The sequence below is a fragment of the Tupaia chinensis genome, unplaced genomic scaffold (genome assembly GCF_000334495.1).
Source record: "Tupaia chinensis unplaced genomic scaffold, TupChi_1.0 Scaffold000335_1, whole genome shotgun sequence".
In the NCBI taxonomy this organism is placed as follows: domain Eukaryota; kingdom Metazoa; phylum Chordata; class Mammalia; order Scandentia; family Tupaiidae; genus Tupaia; species Tupaia belangeri.
This window is the reverse complement of record NW_006159829.1, coordinates 4,654,213-4,670,451: the sequence shown is the minus strand read 5'-3', so window position 1 is coordinate 4,670,451 and position 16,239 is coordinate 4,654,213. Positions and strand designations below refer to the sequence as shown.

The following is a 16,239-nucleotide window of genomic DNA, read 5'->3' as shown; positions in this document are numbered from 1 at the left end:
ACCTGCCACTCAGCCTCTGCTTCTCCTCCTGTCCCAACAGCCTCTCCCCCCCACCAAGGGGCGTCTAACTGGTGCAGTCTATCAGCCACTTCTTAGTGGCCATCATAGACACAGGCTGGGTTTGTGAGACTAGAAGGATCACGATGTATACATTTATGAGAGTAAGACACATTGGGAGTGTGTGTTAGAACTATGGAAATTGTGAGATGGAGCAGCCTGAATGCCTTCACTTTTTTTTTTAATTTAACTTTATTTATATATTTATTTGACTAGAGGGAACAGAGTGAGAGAGGAAAAGAGAAAGAGAAACTGAGAAAGCTAGCCACCATGTCCGGGACTCAAACCGTAGTTGGACACTGTGACCAGCATCTTTAACCACCACGCCACCTGCTGACCCACCTTCACTTTTCATAGAGAAGGTATCAGTAGGTAGGAACCAGTGACGGGAGGAACCAACAATGGAGGGTGGACTCAGACACTCAGAGAGGGCTGGTGGGAAGGGCCACATGGTAGTCATCTGACTCAGCACTTGCACTAAGTAAAAGCAGACTTCAACATAGAGCCAGACTGCCTGGGGTCAAGGCGTAAGTGCTTGCCACAGAGGGAGATATGGGAGGGCAAGGAACAGCCCCGTGTGCAAGCCCAGTCTGACCACCAGTGGGTACGCCGAACGTTCGGCCTGGTGAGAGAAGCTAATATGCTAATCCCTTAGAATTTAGCGTGACTAGGCAAGAAACGGGAAAATAAATTATTGTCCCACAAATTTGCTCTCAGCCTGCTTATTTATTTGGCCAGGAGAAGAAAGAGCAGATTTAATACAGTACTAGGATGGGTCTAGGAAAAAAAAGAGGGGGTGGGGTGGGTCCAAGAGAGTTATTATAGAAATCTATTAATAAAAAGTAGAAGTGATTTGGCAGAAGCTAAGTTCTCTTGCTGATGCAATCCACAAATACTCTTTGCAAAACTGTTCAAGTTGCCATTTCAGGCACAGAAGTTCTAAATTGAGGGAAATCATTAAGGAGAAATTCCATAAAGTGGTCAGTTTATCTGTGAGACCATCAAACACACTTAATTCTCTAAGGGAAAAGCCAGGAGGGAAAAGAACTTTTCTCCATGGAGTGGAACATAGTCCGTTCCTCCGAGAGCCTAACCAGCTCATCAAGAAGAGTGGTTAAGAGGGACCAGCAGTTAGCGTAATGGCTATGTCGCAGGACTCCCATGTAGTCGACAGCGGTTTGAGTCCTGGACCTGGTCACTTAAACTCACGCCGGGTGCGTGTGCGTGCGTGCCCAAGATCCTGAGAGGAGAATGGAGGAGAAGGGATTGCAGTGTGGGCATCCCCCAGGGGGATGATTTCTCGCTTTCTGTCTCTCTGTCTCTCTCTGTCTTTCTGGCGAGCGCACATTCTCTATAGCAAAAACCTCTCCAAAATAAAAATAAAATAAGAGTGGTTAAAAGAAACCACTCTGCAATTTTCGTGAAGATGGATTATAGTGTTTTGGCCAAGTCAGTGGCAGCTTTTTACCTAATTTTCCAAAGGAGCTCAGAGTTGTTTTATTTATTTTTTTGTGGACATTTTTTGCTATAGGGCATGTGCACTCACCAGAGACATACAGAGAGAGAAAAAGTGAGAAACCACCCCCCCACCCCCGGGGGATGGCCACGCCCCAATCCTTTCTCCTCCATTCTCTTCTCAGGTTTTGGTCATGCGCGCACATGTGCCTAGTGGGAGTTTCAAGACACTGGGTCTGAGAGTTGAATCGTGTGTGCAGTCCAGCACCTCAACCACCTGGCCCCAGTTCAGAGCTTTTGACAGAATTCTCCACTCCCACAGTTCAAAGTGATCCAAGGGGCTTAAATGCCCGAAGTGTTTTGCCATAGCATAATTTCTTAAATCCATATCAACAGTTGAAAAGCAAGAGGGTCTACATAAATACCCACATTTATTATTTCTTTTCTTTTCTTTTTTTTTTTTGAAGAGAAGAGGTTTTTGCAATAGGAGCATGTGCTCGCCAGACAGAGAGAGACAGAGAGATAGAAAGCGAGAAATCACCCCCCGGGGAGATGGCCATGCCACAATCCCTTCTCCTCCATTCTCCTCTCGGGATCTTGGGCACACACGCACACACGCCCGGTGTGAGTTTAAGCCACCGGGTCCAGGACACGAATCACGGTCGACTACGTGGGAGTCCAGCGACATAGCCATTATGCTAACTGCTGGTCCCCCACATTTATTATTTCTTTAATGTGACTGAGGATCTGACAAAACAGGTTGGCTATTCCTCATTGCAGTGCTGTGCCTCCCCCAGGTGCCATTCCCATCCTCCACTGTGACCCTTCCCTGGGCTCTCAGAGCACCCAGTTGTCACCTCATGGCCTTATCTCAAGTGTCTTACATGATGGCCTGGGAAGGCTGCTGCTTGGCCTGAATTCAGCTTCCCCAGGTCACAATCTTTCAATACTCCTTTGGTCCAATGCAACCCCACCCTGGTCTCCATTCATAGCCCTACAGCAGGCCTGGCTCTTCTGCATGGGATCTCCAGACACCAACAGATTTGATTATCACACAACCCTTAATCAACAGAATCTTGTGAAGATTCGAAGGGGTCACTCTCTCAGGTATAGTGTTTGACATTTCCCAGGGGACCGGTGTGCTGCATGATGATTGTAAATGTGAAGATGCAGATATCTGTGGGACATATTTCTTGGGAACCTCAAGTCTACAACAACCACAGAACCTAGCAGACTGCCTGGCACCTAGAGGCTGCTCAATGTACGTTTTGTAGAATAAATTACTAATGTAAGAGCCACCATATATTGGGCACTGTTTACCCACTCCTTTCATGCACTAGCTCAATGTACCCTTTGGGTCATAAGCAACACAGGTAAGCATCTTTGTCCCAAAGTAGAATAAGGCAACTGAAACTCAGAGGGATTAAATCACCTGCTTAGGGTTTTACAGTTGCATTTTTAAAAGTGTCCAACAGCAAAGCACCTCAGATGAATAAGCAAAGGATAGAAAGTCTAGTCATTGTGCTTGAGGTATCACATCAGGGTCGGACAGAGTGCTCACCCCTGGAGGCTCCCCAGACTCACGGAAACACATCACCTGAGAAATTCTGATTGAACCAGTTTGGTGAGGAAGGGCCAAGAGCATTTTTTATTTTTGTTTAGGTTTTTGCCATAGGGCATGTGTGCTCAACAGAGAGAGACAGAGAGAGGGAAAGTGAGAATTGATCCTCAAGGGGGATAGCCACACCACAATCCCTTCTCCTGCATTCTACTCCTGGAATTCCGGGCACTCACATACATGTTTCTGGCATGCTTTTCCAGCCACCGGGTCTGGGACTTAAACTATGGTTGACCATGTGGGAATCCAATGGTTTAACACCACGCCACCTGCTGAGAACTGATGGTATTTTTAATATCTTCCTAGTGATTTTAATGTCCAGTCAGGTGCAGAGTTATTTGTTTAGAGGAAAGAACATTCTTAACTGGATCCAGTTGCTTCATGTAGATAAAGCTATGAAATTATGTTGGATATTTAGAGGCCAAGAATAGACTTTTTAAAAATCGCACCAAGTGCCTCTTAGCTTCCCGGGTTCGGGAGGCATGGTGCCGAGAGGGGCAGGGACGTGCCTCCTGCTGCGGGCGAGCTCTGTCCTGGACAGCAGCAGAGAGCTTGATCTGTCCTCAGTCTTACCTGGAGATGGACCGGAAGGGGCCAGCTGGATGGAGCAAAGATGCCCCCAAAAGGCCAACTACATGTGGTTTTTAGACCGGGGTCTTCACATATCTGTTTAAACGTCTACTTAATAGGAGCCCGGAGTTATTTGCTATTAATAAAAATGTGTGCACAAATGACATGGAACACTGGAACCAGTGTTTCAGTGTTTTAAATCTGTGATAGCATTTTTTTCCTAAGAAATTTATTCAACGTAGAATGTCAGTTTGGGGAGGATTTATTGTTTCAGGTAATTTTACTTAAATTTCCAGCTTTGGCAATCATGGTTCCAAACTCCATAAGTCAATTTTTCTGTGGAATTTTGAGTTCTCTTAAATATTATAGATGAAAGCTCGACGGCTGCCCTTTCCCTGTTTGAGACATTAGGCATTTTAAAGGATTAAAATATAAGAGCAGCAGACACTGCCCTCTAGTGGAACAAAGTCTAGTTGCAGAGACACAGGACAAATCTCATACTGGCCTTGTTTGGGGTGACCATTTTCAATGAGAAAATGAGATAGTTTAGTCTCATCTCGGAGTATCTTATGGTGCTTTGTGTAAACACTGAAGTTAGAGCTGACTGTATAGGGTACACACCTCACTCTGCTAATACACATCGTATCTATTCTGTTGTATACTTTTGTAAATGTTTTGGATAGAGATGAATAGAATAGACAAGAGCCTGGGTTTCATGGAATTTATATTCTAGCTGGAAGAGAGAGACAGTGATTTAAAAATTAGGACCAGCAGATGGCATAATGGTTACATCGCTGGACTCCCACGTAGTCCACTGAGATTTGAGTCCCAGACCCAGAGGTTTAAAAAGCAGTGGGGTGCTCGCTTCGGCAGCCCATATACTAAAATTGGAACGATACCGAGAAGATTAGCATGGCCCCTGCGCAAGGATGACACGCAAATTCGTGAAGCATTCCATATTTTTGAGATTAATGTCTCTGTGTTGACTGACGTGCATGGCATTCCCTTTTGAAAAAGCAATGTAATACACTGTAAAGTTATATGTAATCCAATGTAATATAAAGAAGATTATGATGATAATAAAAAATAAAAAATAAAAAAAGCACTGGGCATGTGTGCGTCCATGCCCAAAATCCCAAAAGGAGAGTAGAGAAGGGATTGTGGCATGGCCGTGCCCCCTGGAGGGTGATTTCTCACCTTCTGTCTCTCTGGTTCTCTCTGTGTCTCAGGCAAGTGCATGTGCCCTGTAACAAAAATCTCTCTCAAAAAAATAATGTAAAAATAAAATAAATAAACTAAGAGATCCATGTGATTATTAGTACAGACAATGACTTCAGGGTGGGTCGTCAGAAGGTATGTCTGAGGAGTTGAAAGTTAAGCAGGATCAGCACGTCAAAAGAGGAGGGCCCCCCAGAAAGTCCCAGTGTTCCTGGCAAAGACCCTGGAGTGGGAATGGCGTGGGTGTTCTCTGTGGCTAAAGCATGGAGAGGAAGGGGAGACATGAGGTCAGAAGAGGTGACAGTGGCCCAAAGGACCGCGTCACATACAGCCCACAAAGTCAGGACAATGGCTTCTATCCAGCCAAAATGTGAGGTCATTGGAGGACTTTAAAGAAAGAGATGGGGCCAGCAGGTGGCATGGTGGTTAAGGTGCTGGACTCCCATATGGACAACGGCAATTTGCGTCCTGGATCTGATGGCTTGCTTTCTCCCTTTCTCTCTGTCTCTCTGTCTCTGTCTCTCTCTCTCTCTCTCTCTCTGGTGAACACACGTGCCCTATAGCAAATTAAAAAATTTTAAAAATTTAAATAAATAATTCTTTAAAAAACAGAAGGGGAACATGACAAGTTATAACTTCGCTCTGGGAAACTGGCTGCGTGAAGTGATGAAGGAAGGCAGGCGAAATGGTTAGGAGGCTCGCATTGCTCAAAGCCAGCAGGGGCAGTACTGTGATCCAGAGTGGGCCCCAAAAATGGCGAAGTTCCAAATTTGGGATGTGTTGTGTTGGAAGTCACAGAGGAACTAATAATGTGATGACTGTGGGGCAGCGAGGAAAAAAGCGCTGAGTGTATCTGCATTCCCCCTCGAGATTTAGGTCTGTGATGGTTTTGTTTTCTACAGTGTGAACACTGCAACGGGAGTGATTGTGGGGATGGAAAATGAAACATTCTGATTTGAGATACAGACGTGGGACTTCTCAGCAGGCAGACATACAGGAAAAGCAAAGCTAATATTAGTAAGGGATATGCTTTCTACCAAGTATTATGCTAGAAAAATACATATTTATACTTCAGCCAAACATTTATTGAGTAACATCTCATGCAACCCTCTTTCCAGTTGTGTAGTGCTTAGTATCATCCTCATTTTCTTTTCTTTCTTTCTTTTCCTTTTTTTTTTTTTTTAAGAGATTTTTTTGCTCTAGGGTGTGTGCTCTCACCAGAGAGACAGAAAACAAGAAATCACTCCTTGGGAGGATAACCATGCCATAATACCTTCTTCTCCATTCTCCTCTCAGAATTTTGGGCACACACAAGCACACACACCCGGCATGAGTTTCAAGCTGCCAGGTCCAGGACTCGAACGACAGTTGACTGTGTAGAAAGTCCAGTCTCTTAACTACCATGCCACCTGCTAGCCCCATCATCCTCATTTTCTAGTCAGTGCCCAAGAATGTCAAGCTTCTTGTTCACTGAGCCAGTCAGAGACAGTTAGGACCCCCTCTGGTCCGTCTCCCTACAGAGATTAATCAGCTCAGTCTCTGAAAATGCACTCATTCAATTAAGTGCAAGATCTTTTGTATCATTTAGATTCATTTTACTAAATGTGCTATCAAAAACATCAGTTCCTCATACCTCCTCTGACTATAAGCAAGGCAAATCGTTAGCTCATAAAATCTAAACTAAGTACATGTTTTATGATGAGTTTTTTCTTTTCTTTCAGTTTCCTCTTTAGTGGGAACAATGAGATGTGGATGAAATGTGTGTAAGAGATTAACAAGAAGACTTTTATTTTTTTTTATTTTCTAAATGTCAAAATTTATCATGTTTCTATCCAAAATTGGTTTGAGCGGTCATCACTTTCAGTGGTTTCATCTATTGCTCAAGAAGTCAAAATTTTTTAGATTCCTAAGACTTCCTTTTCACTTACCAAGTCTCACATCCCTAGTTGCAACAAAGGACTGGTGACAGGACATAGCAGGTGACAATATCAAATCCAGAGGGGCTGCTCAAGCAAGTACCCAGTCCCTAAAGCTCACTGTTAGCCTCTACTACTGGCCACTGCTAACAGGAGCCATCCTGCCTTTGCCACTGCACCACGTTCCACGAGGACCAGGAGAATGGCCTAGCTGTGAGATGACTTGGAAAACCAGGATGTGCCTTCTGGCCTCCCGTGTTCTGCTGTGGTGCAGTGTATCTCCCAAGGAGCCCAAGTTGGGAAATAGTTCCCAGTGCAACAGCGTTGAGAGCTGAGATCTTCAGAGATGGCTGGACTAGAGTGCTGTGACCCATGGCTGGAGAATGCTATTGCAGAAGTGGGTTAGTTATTGAGGGAGGGGATCCTGACCAGGGGATGGGCTTGGCTCCCCTCCCGCTTTCTCTCACCCTTTCACCTCTGCCATGGGTTGAAAGAGCAAGGCCACTTTCCCCCAGTGCTGGCACCCTGATATTGGACTTCTAAGCTTCCAGAACCAGTGAAGAGAAGGTTTTTCTTTATAAATGACCCAGTCTGGCAGGCCAGCAGACAGCATAGTGATTATATCACTGGACTCCCTCATGGACAATTGCAGTTCAAGTCCCGGACCAAGTGCCTTGAAACTCATGCTGGGGGTGCATGGGTGTATGTCCAAGATTCTGGGAGGATGGAGGAAAAAGGATTGTGATGTGGCCATTCCCCCTGGGGGGGTGGGGAGTGGGTGGATGATTTCTCACTTTCCCACTCACTGCTTCTGTCTCTTTCTCCAGCAAGTGCACGCCCCCTAAGGGAAAAACCTTTACAAAAATAAATAAACTTCCCAGTCTGTGGTACTTGGCTACAGCAACACAAAGCAGACTAAAACAATGGTCTTTCTTGTGGTATTTGTGAATTTCAGCAAGTTCCTCCTCTGAAATGCAGATTTTTGGTCTGCCAAGCTGACTAAACAGGGGAAGCAGTGTGGTATATGATACCCAGACATCACAGACGTTAATTGTGTGCCGGTTTTCCGTGCTGTGTAACAAATGACCATTCGACGAAGGCCTTGAAACAATAAACTCTTTTACTTCCTGGTTTCGTTTCCACGGCCAGGACCCGGGCCTGTCTTCGCAACGTCTCTGCCCAGCATCTCTCAAGTCTACACTCCCGAGGCTGGGCAGTTCGTGCTGTCCTCTGGAGCTCAGGGTCCTCTCCCACACTCGTGGATTCAATTCCTCATGGCTACAGGACTGAGGTCCCTGTTGACCTGACCACCATCCAGGGCCTGCTTTGCCCTGCGGCCCTCTTCTGGGCCTTCCAGTGAGAGGGCAGGTTATTTCTTCCTTCACAATTACAGGGGACTCTCTCTGTTCAGAAAGAGTGCAGCCCTTCTTTTAAAGGATTCACCTAATCAAGACAGGCTCACGGGTGAGGAAATGGGGGAAGGACATTGCAATGCCCGACCGTATTGGGGAGTGCTTTCTCTCTCTGTTAAGTGCACACAACCTCTCGCAATGTGGATAAAACAAAGATGTTTTCCTAACAAACAATGAGGCTTCTTTTAATCAGTTTTGTACAGACTCATGAACTCATTGTGCCCTAGTTAGAGTCCCAGCTTTTGATCCTTAACTAGCCTAACCTCCACAGACCCCTTTCTCTCTGTTTAACTCTCCCCTGGCCGCGTTTTATCCTCCGAGTATGCCTCCCTTGTCCAGCAAGTAAGCAGACTCCAAACTCGTTTTATTACATACTCACCTTCTTCCTTACATATTCAAAGCTGACCTTTTAATTTTGCATACTTCTATTTCTCTCCGTTATAATCTATACAAGGGCTCAATTTTGTCTATGTGGTTTACTATCATATCCCTAGTGGTTGAAAGAACCCAGTCTCTAACAGGTATTAAACAAATATTCTTTAAATAAAACAACCTCAACTGTGCCAAAGCACATAAAATCAACTGAGAGCCCCTCCACACTTTGGGCAGCCTCCACACATTTCGCATGGTTGGCGCTGAACACTGCTTGGCACCGTTATTTACAAGATTTAAACACCTTTATTACAGTGTAATTTAGGGGCCACCAGATGGCATGATGGTTGAGGCAGCTAGATCCCTTACGGCAACCTGCACTGTTCGAATTCCAGGGACAGTGGCTTGAAAAACACGCCGAGTGGACATACATGCCCAAAATCCCAAGAAAAGAATGGAGGAGGAAGGATTGCAGCATGGCCACCTCCTTGGGGTGGGTTCTTTTCACTTTCTTAATGAAAGCACAAGTTTTAAATAAGATGAAACCCAATTTGTATATTTCTCATTGTTGCTCATGTTTTTGTGTTAGATCTAAGAATCCTTTACCAAATCCAAAGTCACAAGGATTCACTCCTAAAAGTAAATTTTCCTCCCATAATTTTGTAGTTTTCGTGCTTACATTTAGACCCATGGTCCATGTCGAGGTTGGTTTTGTGCACTGTGTAGGAGGGATCTACCTTCATTCTGTGACTGGTCCTGTTGTTACAGCACAATTTGTTGAAAAGTCTTCCCCTGTTGACTAGTATTGAGAACTTTATCAAAAGTTAACTGACCATAAACACATGGATTTATTTCTACACTTTCAAATCTATTCCATTAGTCTGTCTAGGAGAAGTCTTCAACAAGTTTGTGGGAAATGCATAGTAGACAGTAGATGAATAAGTAATTATGAATGGACACATGTAAAACTCTATGATCCAGACTCTACACTGTGTTCTAAAGGATTTAATGTTGAGCAAAAGATACAGAGGTTACAACAGGCTGGGTCTGCTTACGTCTTGAAATAAGTTTAGTTTTTATCTTAAGAGGAATGGAGAGTCTAGGGTGTTTTTCAGTAGGAGGTTATATTGCACGTGTGTCTTGAAAAGAGAAAACTGTGAAATGAGCTTTTTATAAATGCAAAAATGGATTGTTTCACCTTTGATGTGCTGAGCCTGAGACCCATTTTCAGTCACTTGGATTCTTCTCTAATTATCATCCTCAGTACAAGAGGATGAGTTTCCACAGGCCCCATAGAGTGGGTCACAGCAAGCGTAAGGCAGAAAAGGGCATGGAAAAGAAAACATGGCCAAAAGCCTTTTCCATTTCATTTTTTGAAAAATAGATTATTGGAAGGACTGAGCATAATATGAAGCTAAAGAGCAAATAGTAACGCCCAACCTACAAGCTCAGAACTTAATGAAAACGAGCCCAACAAATGTTCTCACATTAAAGGGGCTTAGAGGAGCCTAACAATTAAAATAGGAGGAAAAGCCACTCTGTTCTCTAGCGAAACAAGCTCTTTCCTTAATTTCTGGGCTTTTGTTCTGTTTTTGGTTGGTTTGGTTTCATTTTAGTTTGATGGGGTTTTGTTTTGTTGCTTGTTTGTTTTAAGAGACATGTTTGCTATAGGGTGCATGTGCTCGCTGGAGAGACAGAGAGACAGAAAGTGAGAAATTACTCCCCGAGGAGATGGCCACATTGCAATTCCTTTTCCTAGTCTCCTCTTGGGATTTTGGGCACACACACACACACACACACACACACACACACTCGTGGCCCAGCATGAGTTTTAATCTGCCTGGTCCAGGACTCAAACTCCAGTTGACTATGTGGGAGTTCAGTGACACAACCATTATGCCATCTGCTGGTCCCTTGGTCCCAGTATTTTTCTTTTTCTTCTTCTTCTTCATTTTTTTTTTTTTTTGGACAGGATAGAGAAAAGGAAATTTGGAACAGAAATCTTCATAAAGCAACCCCTATCCCCCATGGGCTGGCAACTGATGGAGAGGTAAGAATATTGCCCCAAGCTCAGAGCTGTCAATACACCCTACATATGGACACAAAGGGGTCTAGGGGACCACACAGCTAGTGCAGGGTGGGGTTCAGGTCTCCAGACCTCCTGCAGCCAAGCCACTAGCCAACGGTGTGTCCTCAGCAACCAAGGTGCACTTTCTGAGCTTCAGGTTTCCCACTGGTAAAATGATTGAACTGATGATTCTAAGAACTTACAGCTCCAAAAATGGTGGTGCTGGTGTTTCTGAGTTATAAGGAAGAAAAAGAGTTGGTATTGCTGTGGCCAATCACCCAGCCCTGGGAGCTTTGGTCAATTCTTTGCATCTTTTTAAGACTGAGAAGCAGAGGGCTTGCCATTTCCCTCTCTGTACCCCATCTAAATGATAGTGATTGCCGCTCATGCTCTCCTTGCAATAAACCAATTCACTGAACACGAAAGTAAATACAGAACAGCAAAAAGATCAGAGAGAAGAACTGATGCTAGCAGCATGGTACTGGGTACACGATTCTGAGAGCAGGGACTCTGAGCCAAAGTTTCTCAGAGTTGAATGTCGTTATCCTGGTTTCCCTCTCAACTGCGTGTCACTGGGAAGTTACCCGCTATCTGTTTCTGCATCAATAAAACATGAATGCTATTCATACATACTTCACGGGGTTTTGAGAAACTTAATGGCCCAATGCCTGAGTTTTCAAAAAAAGATTTTTAAAAAAGTGAGCATTGGTAGAAAGTTTTACTGCCAACAGGGAGCCCCATCAGAGTCAAAGCTCTGGGGAATCAGGGTCAGTGGGGAGAAGTGAAGAACTTCCTATAAACTAAAGACTCCACAGCATCTTCATCCTGTACTAGTTAAGCAAAATCCCCTGATATTGCTGATTACCTAGCCAATGGCCCTACTACTTGGTAGGCACCAGCGCTGGGCACCACACCCAAAACGATGGTGTCTCACAGCCTTTGCCTGCTGAGACATGGGACTGAGGTGGTCACCAAGCTTGTCAGCGTCAACAGGCTGTTCCTCATGCAATGTGTGAAGCAGGGTTCCTGGCACATTATATTATCAGCTAGAATAATTGTCAATTAAAAAATGCTAGAAACTAAAAATACTAGAAACTAGTCCATAGTTTTCTTTGAAGTTATGCCAAGTGTCCTGCATCCTACCTGCTATCAGGGCCATCATTCAGTCTGCTAATATGTGACCCTCAGTATTGACCCAGCACCCGTCAGGGTGGTAGCAGCCATTATGTCTGACCTTCTGACCTGTCCACATCAATTGGGACATTGGAAAAGTCATGACATATGTTTCTATGCAATAATGTGTCATGACTTCTCCAACGACCCACTATTTGCTGTGTTACTTAGAGGTTTATTGCATAGCAAGCCTTTTTAGACACAAACTCCATTCCTTATGGACCTGTTTCCCATCATACCCAGGCATGCCCTCTATTCTGGTTCAGAATGTTTTATTGATGATGTGCTTTCAGCCTCACCTCCAGCAAGTGCCCACCTTACACCCTCTCCCTTTCCTGGTCATAAGGCCTCATTCACTCAGGAACATACATGCCTTTGCAAAGTCTGTCTTCTCTGACTGCACACTCTCCCTCCATCTGGAAAGCTCTCATGATCCAGCTAAGCCTCCTCCACACTATGAACACCCCCACCCTCAGCTTCCCTTAGAATAATTTATCTATGTCCTTAGAATACATCATATTGTCTTGTATTATTGCTGAATCCAAGTTTACCCCTACATGTAAACAGCAGGAAGTAAGAAGGATGCAACTAATATTTACAGAATCCCTCAGATGTCAAGAATGTCAACATTTTACATGCGCAAAGATTTTAGGAACTTATAAGAGTAAGGGATGGCAGTTCAGGGATTCTGGGAAGTGTTCTTGGAAGGTACAACAGGCTTCAATCTCTGCATACATAGACTTGGGTTCCTTAAGGTGGAAAATGTGGGTGGGGAAAGGGGCTACATGTGTCATTATGTTGCTATTTTTAAAGGTATAATGATTGATAATTACATAAGAGACAGAGAGATAGAGAGAAAAAGAGAAAGAGAAAAGTACTCTTAACAGGGTCTCATGAGATGGTCCTTTCCTTTGCTTTCTCGCCAGCCAGGGTCACAGGAGAAGACCTGCACACAGCCTTGCATGTCACTCTGACACGGCCACTTAAGGAGTTCTGAAATAGAAGCTTCGAGGCCAACCATGCTACTGGCTCAAGTTCTCCACGTCTGCCCTCTACTCATGCCGGGCCTGCGTTTTTTCCACTTCCCATCAAGTCTGATGGTCCCTCTTAGAGATGCTCTTCAGAGACATCAGCCACCATGAAAATACCTTAAACTGGAGAGGACCATCTTGTATTGATTTTGTTTAGTGTTGATGACAATATATACGGTAGTATTTTTGACTCGATTGACATTGCCTGCATGCATCCTGGCAAGCTGTAAAGATAGACAGTAATTAAACTTTAAAAAAAAAAACAAAAAAGGAAAATTGAGGGAAAAAATTAAAACCTTAAACAGCATCTCCACTAACTTTTTGTTTTGAGGTATTTATTATAGGGTGCATGCACTCGCTGGAGAGGCAGAGACAGAAAGCGAGAAAGCTCATTCCCAAAGGGTGATGACCACAACACATTCCCTTCTCATCCCTTGTCTACTCAGAATTTTGGGCACACACACACATGCCTGGCATGAGTTTAAGCTGCTGGGCCCAGGATTTGAACCACAGTCGACTACGTGGGAATCCAGTGAAGTAACCGTTAAGCCATCCAGTAGTCTCCACTAGCATTTTAATGGGAAGTGCAGCTGGATCTGGAGGAGGGACTGGAGATGGACCACTGGCTTTTCCATGTGATGGTGACATACTTAGCCTCTCTGGACCTCACCCATCAGACGGGCCCACCTCACAGAGCGTCCTCAGGACAGTGGACAGCAGTGCCACCTGTAATCTGTGATAACAGCAATGTCTTTGCCTGGCACTTTCTCACCTCAACTTCAATTTCAGGTGCCAGAGACTCTCCAAATGTTTGCGATAACTACTTGGCCTGGCCAGAAACTATCTTGGAAAAGGGTTAATTTAAGTCTCCCAGAATCTCAGCTTCTTTCCATATAATTTTGGGGAAAAAAGCTCACCTCCCCTGTTGCATACACTTCACTGAATGATCCACGTGGAAGGCCTGTAGAAGAGCAGACTGTAAAGTCAGTATGAATTGCGTGTTTAAACTGAGCGCTAACAGCTTTTACAGAGATGCACATGACTGAGTCCCCTGATCGGTGCCCTGCCTTTCACTCAGCGCAGAGTCCTTCGTGCCACAGAGGTGACCAGGACCGTGGTTTCCTGTGGTCCCACAAACTGGCTGGGAGCTCAAGGCAGCTTCAGGCTGGCTACCTGGCTGTCCCTACCGCAGGCATGGCCTCTTCTCCCGGCCACCCTGCCCGGGCTGGGACTCTGACAGTGGATTCTCTTTTGTTACCTTTCCTACACAGGCGTGATGCTCGTCCCGTCTCAGTTATGGAACTTAGCATTCATAATGTGTCCACCCCCATTCCATTTGTCTGTCTACAACACTTCCGGACTGGTCTCTGGAAGCTGTCCTGGGCTCCATAGTCCACCCTTGTTCCTATGAGCTGTGGTCAGTGGGGCTAGGGTCCAGTGGTGTAGACGCCATGCCACATGAACTGCACAGGGCCTCCTTTCCCAGCAAGGACTGTGGTTCTGGGTGGTTTCTGCTGGAAATGGGCAGGGCCCTGACACTCATTTGTCGGGAAACAATGGGCTCCCTCCCATGGTATCATCCAGGACATGACAAAGCTGCCATGGAGCCAGAGCTCCTCTCCCGGAGGCACTTTGGATGAGCACCTGACTGTTAGACCCTGAGTGACGGATGTGTCGAGCATGGGGATGATCTTCTCTTCACTCAGAGACACATGGCACTCTGTGATGTTCCCTGACCCTCCTAACGTCCAGCTAGAAGGTCTCTCTCTCTCTTTCTTTTTCTTTCTCTTTCTTTTCTTTCTTTTTCCTTTTTCTCTTTGTTTCTCTTTGGTGAACACATGTACCTTCTGGAAAAATTTTAAAAAAGAAGGAAGCTCTCTGCCCTCTGTCCACCACCCCAGGTAGCCCAGGCTCCTCCTACAGTGAGCACCCCAGGAAGAGCAGCAACATCGCGGAGTCCTTAAACTGGACGCAGGCACAATTCCTCTAACCCCAACCGTTCCTGAAATAGAAGCACCGCGGTTTCCATAAACATAAAGTCCCGGCAAAAGAAAGTCAAAGTTTTCTTTTTATTATTGTCATTGGTGTTTGTCATTTTTACACATCACGAGTTACACAAAATGCCAACCAAAAAGCAAATGTAGAAAAATAGTAGAACTATATTGGCATCCACGACTTTGTCATACGATGGTGGTGGTTTCACAGACAGTTTGCAAGGCTGCAGGAGACTGCAATTGCCGTGTACAGATATGGTCACCAGGATGAGTACGCGTTAGGGTTCACAGTGGCATCAAGCTATACATTCAGGTTCTTTTTCAGAGTAGGGACCATGCCAAAAGTGCCTTTCTTTACTTTCTATGATGTAAGATGTCACATTGAAAAACAAAGATAAATAAAATAAAATAATAAATTCCAGATCCTGCCCTAGGTGGTTAAAAACAAAAGTCACAGCCTGGTTCACTAGACCAGGTCTACGCAGTGTAATGGTGGAGACACTGCTGGTGTGCCTTTTATTCATTCGATGATCTATTTCTGCCTGTTAACTTGAAAAGGAGTAGAAAGCTTTGTCATAGACCTTCCAGGACTTACTGGAGACAGGTACATGCTACATGGGAGCAGGTGTCTTCGGGCCAGTTGGGTTGGAGCATGAATCCCTCATCACCGTCTCTGCACGTCCTGTCCGACCCTGCTCTGGGGACGGCAGCCAAAAGAAGCACTGTGATGCCCCTGAGCACATGGCTGGAGTCACCATGGCTTCTCACCTGGACTGGTTTCCTACTTTCAGACCCAGGTGGGACACCAAAGCCCCTATGCCAGAAATGTGGGTTGTTTCTAGATTGTACTTTTGTTTCTTCATTGTACCCTGGACTATTTGTGTGATATCTTCTCCCTTCATTAGAGTCTACGTTCTTAGAGGGCAGGGTCATAGGGTCACACTGGGTTAACTTCTGCAGTCATGAGTACATAGCACAGAGCCAAGTAGGAAAAAAAAAAAAAGCAAAAACAAACAAAACAACAGAAACACTATTAAGAAATAAATGGAGCCAGCACTGGCATGGTGGTTAAGGTGACTGAATCCCACAGGGTGGAAAGCATGATCTGAGTCTCAGACATAGTAGTTTGAAAAACATCCCAAGAGGAAAATGGAAGAGAAGGCATTGTGGCGTGACCATTGCGTCTGTTTTCTCACTTTTTCTCTCCAAAGAGCACACACACCCAATGAAAATTTCTAAAATAAATAAATAAATGTTTTCAAGTATGAATTATGAGAAAAACTGTGGACACAAGCAAAATTAAATATAGACTTTCATATTAAGTTACATAGAGAGAAAACCATTTGTGCGGCCAA

General features: G+C 44.8%; 1 non-coding gene across 1 annotated transcript; it reads left to right on the top strand.

The window, feature by feature from the left end:
- The first annotated feature begins 4,557 nt into the window (after positions 1–4,557).
- On the top strand, positions 4,558–4,664 carry LOC114008433 (U6 spliceosomal RNA). Its single transcript, XR_003549963.1, has one exon. It is a non-coding gene; the product is annotated as a U6 spliceosomal RNA (small nuclear RNA).
- Positions 4,665–16,239: the final 11,575 nt, after the last annotated feature.